The sequence below is a fragment of the Sphaerodactylus townsendi genome, linkage group LG07 (genome assembly GCF_021028975.2).
Source record: "Sphaerodactylus townsendi isolate TG3544 linkage group LG07, MPM_Stown_v2.3, whole genome shotgun sequence".
NCBI classification, from domain to species: Eukaryota; Metazoa; Chordata; class Lepidosauria; order Squamata; family Sphaerodactylidae; genus Sphaerodactylus; species Sphaerodactylus townsendi.
Genome location: NC_059431.1, coordinates 108,778,000 through 108,785,108, shown reverse-complemented (window position 1 = coordinate 108,785,108; position 7,109 = coordinate 108,778,000). Strand labels below are relative to the sequence as shown.

Here is a 7,109-nt window from a genome sequence, read left to right as displayed (position 1 = left end):
TTAATTCATACCCAGTCACCAGCAACAGCTAAGCACTGCAGCAATTATTAGCTGTCACAATATGGCCACTTTAGTGATTAATTCCACGGATGGCACAAAACTATTAGTAATTAACTCCTATAACTCCAAGCTAGTTATCTTGGCCTAACTTCTGAAATAGCACAGACATTTAGATGTAAAATCAAGCACTGTGCCTTAGCTAATTCACTACGTGACCAATCTAAAAAGAAAAGTATGGCAGGGGAGGGGGAGAGGATGTTATCAGTTCTTTCTGAGTCTGACTTTATTTTGTGATAACTGACAACACAAATTATGCAGTCGAGTTTCCCGCATTTGGGGAATTCGCAGGGGTCAGCACACCCGCAGTGCAATGGATGAGCCTCACCCTGGGAAAACCACCTTCGTGATCATAATGTCTCCCCTGCCAGGTAAGTATGTGATAAGTCTCCTCAGAGATCCCTAGACATTGCCAAATTCCTGCCGCTGGCACAGCAGATTCGCCACAGATTTTAGTTTATTTATTTATTGTTTTAACTGCTGGAAATGTTCGAACCTACTTATTTTAACTTGATTCTCCTCAACCTCCCTGTTGTATTCTAAACTTATGCCAATAAAAAGGATAATAATAAAACTGACAACACCAAATAATTTTGACAGGCATGTGCAAGAATCTTTAAGTGTTATCTTTGAGGTATGGAATGTACCCTCTGCCTACCTGTGCCCTGAGGTGATTTTCTCTCCAATGTTCCAGCTGCCATTTTCTTCGGTTATTAAACAGCTCCCTTGTCTTTTGTTATAATAAAGAGGTAATGTGAATATGATGATTTTTCCTTAGATTTTACATGTAGTGCTTTCCCACCTTTATAGTAGAAATAAGAATAAACATTTTCTTTGAATGGTCAGTATGGGCGCCTTTCCTCCAGACAGAGATCAACACTTACAAAACACAAAATAAACTCTTTCCCTTCTATCAGAAACAAAATTTAGGCACCAGAGGTTTTATATCCTTAAAAAGATGAAAAATGAAGTTTTTATTTACAAGAACAAAAATAGTTTTGGCAAATTACTAAATTTCACGAACGTAGAGTAGGTAACTATTGCTGGATCTCTCTTCTTATTTGATTACAATTTAGTTTAGTTCTCTAGCTCAGTTACTCTCCGTTTTTACAACCGTGCTACTAAATGCAGGTATTTACACATAAGTAGATGTGAAATACTTTGCTTTTTCATTTTCTGCTCTGTCAGAAGGACCTTCATTTTACTCTCAGGTAAATATCCCAAAACATTTTCTCCTCACACAATTGTAAGACAACTCCTTATCTAGATATGTCTTGCCCATATGTTTCTTTCCAGAGCAGGATTTACTTCTATTCCTCAGAAAGGAAATTTCCTCTCTTTTCTCTTTAAAATCCCGCGACTTTCATGATTTTTCCTGTTTAGTATCTGAGCATGGATTTCCTCCAGAGAATACAAACTAGCAACCCATGTGTGTCTTTAGTGTGATGGTTTTGTTATACTTAGTAGCTCTTAACAAAACCAGGCACACACAGGCAGTCTTTGCTAGCAAATCAGTACAGATTCCTTTTATCTGAATCTTCAGTTCCTCAATCAGAGTAATCTTTAAACCACCAGAGAACCCATTCCACACATCTGTTCACTAGGTCACTCTGAACAGAACTCCTCTCAAAATCTCTTCACACTAATTCAAGAACTCTTCTTCTAGCAGCCAGCCAATCACAAGGAATCCCCACTTAACTCCTTGTGTGTTGCATTCCACCTGCAGTAAATATGTTGGAACCCATCACAAGGCGAATCTTTAGAAGAAGGGGTTAGTGTTCAAACAGGCAAAAAGAAGACACTGATGATGCAGTCATGACATCTACCCTGAAACACTGACTCACCTCAGCTTTTTGTGCATGGACAATTTTCACACCAAACCTTATGCTAAGGGTAGGAGATCCCTACAAAGATGGGGCAGCGAGTTGAAACAGGATACTGTGGCCATCTGGATCCTGAGACAATGCAACAGAAAGTGCCCTGGCACGTCACTCTTGATTTTTTTTATAGGTGAACCCTGTTTTTAATTGAAAACACAACTCAAGGCAGCTTGTGAAACAAGTACCAATGGTCTCTGGTCGTTTCCCCACTTACCTGCTGCTGCGCGCTACTCTCTCCAAGTAGCACGGGGTCCCCCGGCACTCCCCACTACAGGGGCGGCAACAACGCAGCTGCCCCGACGCTGCTGCTGTCGCGCCCCCTCAGCGAGCCTCATTCCTGGCACTCCTCAAAACGGCGCCTTTTGATGACCCCGCGCAGAGCTCGGGGTCATGGGGAAGCCTGGGAGCGCGCCAGAAATGACGCGCACTGGGAGTAGCACGCAGCAAAGGGTGGTCGAGGTAAGTGGGGAAACGACCTCTGTCTTCCCCAAGCCCCAACAGTGGTATATCTGGAAGGGCAAGAAGGTGCCATTCACCTAGATCCCCTGGGGGAGGGGTCATTTTGGCCACCCACCCCTGCCCACTCACTCTCCTCCAATGCCCAGCTCCCAGCCAAACTCCTTCATCCCCCACCATGCTCCCACTGAACTTCCTTGGCCCTTCATGGTGCTCCCGCAAAGAAATTAACTTAATTTTCCTTGTCTGAGTAACACCAAGGCTGGCAACACTCTGAAGGCGAGGACAAGGCCAAGGAGGTGTATTGCCAGCCCCATCACCGCTCGGGAAAGTAAGGAGAATTTCAAAGGAACAGTGCCTTTAAAATTCACCTTTTCTCCATCCAAGTGGCACCAAAGTCAGAATACATTGGGGGCAGAGACAAGGCGAGGGAAGGCACACACCCTCCCTGGCCTTGTTCTCTCCCTCAGTGTGTTGCTGGTCTTGGGTTTACTCGGATGAAAGAAAGTTAATTTTTGTGGAGGCTAGCATGAAGGGATTTGGTGGAGACAGGGGGGAGTTCAGCTGGGGGCCAGACATGGGGGGGAGGGGGTGGCACTCAGGGCAAGCCCTGGGAGCTGTTTTGTAAAAGTACACCACTGGACTTCCATCCACAAGTCCCTTTTCTCTATGATCCATTGTCATGTTTGGAGAATGAAAAACCCAAGAGGGAGATCAAATGATAAACTTGGGAGAAGACGGATGATTTGGTGGTCTAGCATGGAGCCATAGTTAGGATTATTGCAAGCTCTGGCACAAAGCATGTTAATGTTCCCCTCACCACACACACACACAGAGAGAGAGACAGACAGACAGACAGACAGACAGACAGACAGACAGAGAGTCTCTGCACATGTACAAACTACATTATTTATAAACTGTGTATCTGTTAATAGCCTTGCTTACTTTTGGGCAAGAAGTGCCAGATACCACATACTAAACAAAATAATGTAAACACAAAATTGAACAGCCCCATTCAGAACTTAATTTACTTTGTCTGCCAGTATAAAGAACAAATTACTTTCCAAACTACAGGAACATAGTTAAATATTGCTACAATACATTTAAGATCATAATTTGGAAGAATAACACTACCCTTACCCTTCTGGTACTCAGCTAGATCTCTCCTAGAGCCGCTAGCTCTTATATACTACTCTGTCTCAGATATGGATTATCCTCAATCCGGACATGGTTGCCGTATCTCATTGTTCTGAGGCAGCTACAGTGCAACCCATACTGCTCCCAGTGGTTAGAAAGGGTCACTGAAGAATGGGGAAAATATAGCAACCCCCCACCCATTCAATAAAAAAAAAACCACTGTTTTCCCAGTCAGAGGTGTGCTTACACAAGTAAACCTAAGGAGCAGCAGTGGCGTAGGAGGTTAAGAGCTCATGTATCTAATCTGGAAGAACCGGGTTTGATTCCCAGCTCTGCCGCCTGAGCTGTGGAGGCTTATCTGGGGAATTCAGATTAGCCTGTACACTCCCACGCACGCCAGCTGGGTGACCTTGGGCTAGTCACAGCTTCTCGGCGCTCTCTCAGCCCCATCCACCTCACAGGGTGTTTGTTGTGAGGGGGGAAGGGCAAGGAGGTTGTAAACCCCTTTGAGTCTCCTGTAGGAGAGAAAGGGGGGGATATAAATCCAAACTCTTCTTCTTCTTCTAAAACAGCAACAATGGGCAACAAGCTGCAAAAACCTCCAGCAGCTAGCCCACATACCCTAGGTATAGCCTTCCTTTCTGTGTTGTTTATTGCTAACTCCTGGTGCCTGATGGGTACACAAATTCATTGACTGCATACCCACTCCAATTCTTGGCTGAAAAAATCTGTTAAGTGTGGCAGCAAACAAACTGGAGGAGGGAAATGCTGAGCCACTTCATCAAAGGTGTAATGTGCAGAAATGTGCAGTTGAAGCTTTTCATGGCATAGAGGTAAATAAGATTCCTTGGTGCATTCCATTAAGCCTCTATTAAAGGGGCAGGACAATTTTTTTCCCTCCAAACTGCAGACAACCCTAGGTGTATGTGTGAAATGACTGAGTTTGCACTGAATATGGGATATTTATTTTTATTGACAGCCTTTACAGTTTGCTCTTTTTTAAAAAAAGAGCTTTACCAAGGTGTTTAAAAGCCAACAGATAAAAATGAAACTAAAATAGTTAGAAGCAATATTAAATCTATTAACAGATTGTCTGTAATACAAAATTAAAAACCAGCAAGTCTGTGTACAAAAAGGCCCTAATTGTTTACTTATGTAATCTTTAGAAGAACAGAAGTGTGTGGGCCTTTTTAATTACTTCCTTTGGTAAATTGATGCACCAGGAGAGAAGTCCCAAGCAGAGGTTGTAACAATTCACGTATGTGCACAGGAAGAGATCTTCAAGAAACCCTGCTCAGGAGACAGGCACTGGTGGTGTTGCCAGGTTCCAGGTGAGGTCTGGTGATCACCCAGAATTACATCTCTGGATTACAGAGATCAATGCTCCTAGAGGAAATGGTTCCTTCAGAGGGTAGACTGTAAGTAGGGATGCCAACTTTGGGTTGGGAAACACCTTGAGATTTTGGGGTGGACCCTAAGTAGGGAGGGGCTTGGAGTGGGAGGAACCTCAGCATGGTATAATGGCATGCAGTCCACCTTCCAAAGCTGCCATTTCTCTCCTGGGAAACTAATCTCTGTTGCTTGGAGATCAGTTCTAATTCTAGGAGAACTCCAAGTCCCACCTTGTTGATATATTACAAGTGTATTTCACTCCAGTCCTGAATGAGTAAAATGTTGTTTGTATGTAAACAGCTTGCTAATGTCACATTGTGATGGGTTGAGCTTTTGGCTAGTTAAATCTCCATTGCTTACATGCAACAGGTCACATGTCCTGAGTAGTTAAAAAGTGAATCTATGTTCCCCTTTTGTGGAGGAATTGCCCTTATTAGCCCAGCTAAAGCTATGAGGGTTGTGAGTTATGGTGCTGCATTTCTCACAATAATTGTCTGTCTTTACTTTCACCCAATGTTTTTACTTACCACTAAGCAACAGTAAATTGAAGACCATGGACCAGCTGCATGGAGTTTCTCTAACAAAAGATATGTTTGGCACTCAATAGGAATGATGAGTCATACAATCTGTTTTAGGTTAATTGGCTCAAATTCCTGATTGGGTGATATAGATCACTTGAGAGGTAATTTTTACTTAACTGCCTTTCAAGAGGAATTCAGCTATCCCTCCTTTCCTTTTGCTTACCGCTGCTTATCTTGCAACTATGTTTTGGTGCTTGCTTGCTTAAGGACTTAACATTTGTAGGTCCAAGGATGTGTTTTATGTTTTAGTTTTAAGTTGCTGGCTCTTGATGAACTGGTTGCCTGCCAGTATTTTGTGGTTTAGTAAATGGACTATGAAGCCAATAAAAAACCCCAAAAATATTTTTAAAGGATTTTCTGTCTCCGAGTTGTGAGTATTATCAAAGTCCTGACCCACGCAGAGAGGAGAGAAGTTATCTCTTCCTCTACACCTTTTTTTTTTTGGTTCTATTCCTACTAAAAAAAGCATTAAAAAAGACGTAGTGTTAAATGTGCAGCTAGATATCAATATGTGTAACAGGACAGATTAGCATTTCCTCAAAATTTTCTTTCTTATCTACATTTAAACTTAGTTGGATAGTAAAATTAATATAACTTTGCAACTCATGCATCTCACCTCATTATTCTCCTGACTCTGCAAAGTATACCTCTTTGCAAAGAGAAAAACCTAACATTTCTGGAGGTTAGCAACCCTAACTCTGAGGGTTGTGGTGAGCAATTATGAGCACTCCAGGATGCTGGGATCGTGTATTCCCATCAGCCCCTGCCAGCATGGCCAATTGTAGGGGCTGATGGGAATTGTAGTCCATAACATCTGGAGTGCTAAAAGGTTCGCCACCACTGCTCTAGGGCATTCTGGCCTGCTGAGTTCCCTCCCCTCCACAAACCCCACCCGGCTATACCCCAAATCTCCAGGAATTTTCCAGAGCTAGCAACTCTAGCTGAAAGAGCAGAACATAGAATAACAGGAGATGAAATGGTAGGAAGGTAGAGGAATAAGCTCGCTGACCAATCCTCTTACTTACCCATCACTCTTTTCTCATCTGTCACTGTCAAAAACTGAACCCAAAGCAAATCCTGACCATGTGGGTTAAAAACATACCAGGCAAAGATTTAGTCTACAATGCTACCTAGCTCTGGGCAAAGGCAACCAGAAGACTAGTAAGGAGACTAGTCATGCCAGTTACAGACGCATCTTTGGCCTAGCACATCAGAGCAGATCAGATGATATTCTCTTATCCCTATAAGAAGTTAAGGTCAGGCTTTCTGCTTGTCTGGGAAATGGAAAAAACCTTCCTGCTTGCACACTGCCTTTGTGTGCTCTCAAATGGCACAACAGTAGTGTCTCACAACCACTTCCTATCTTCTTGCTTGCAAAGCTGGCATGCTCTAGCCTCAAAACATAGGCCACTTCTGCACATGCAGAATAATACACTTTCAATCCACTTTCAGTGCACTTTGCAGCTGGATTTTGCTGTGCGAAATAGCAAAGTCCACTTGCAAGCAATTGTTAAAGTGCATCGAAAGTGCATTATTCTGCATGTGCGAAAGTGCCCACGGAGATTAACTGCAGCCTTTGTTTCATCAACTTTCTACTCAAGTTATA

General features: G+C 43.0%; 1 pseudogene; it reads right to left on the bottom strand.

Annotated features, from left to right (window-relative positions):
- Nucleotides 1-261: 261 nt before the first annotated feature.
- Nucleotides 262-436, bottom strand: LOC125437319 (annotated as a pseudogene).
- Between the last annotated feature and the right edge of the window lie 6,673 nt (nt 437-7,109).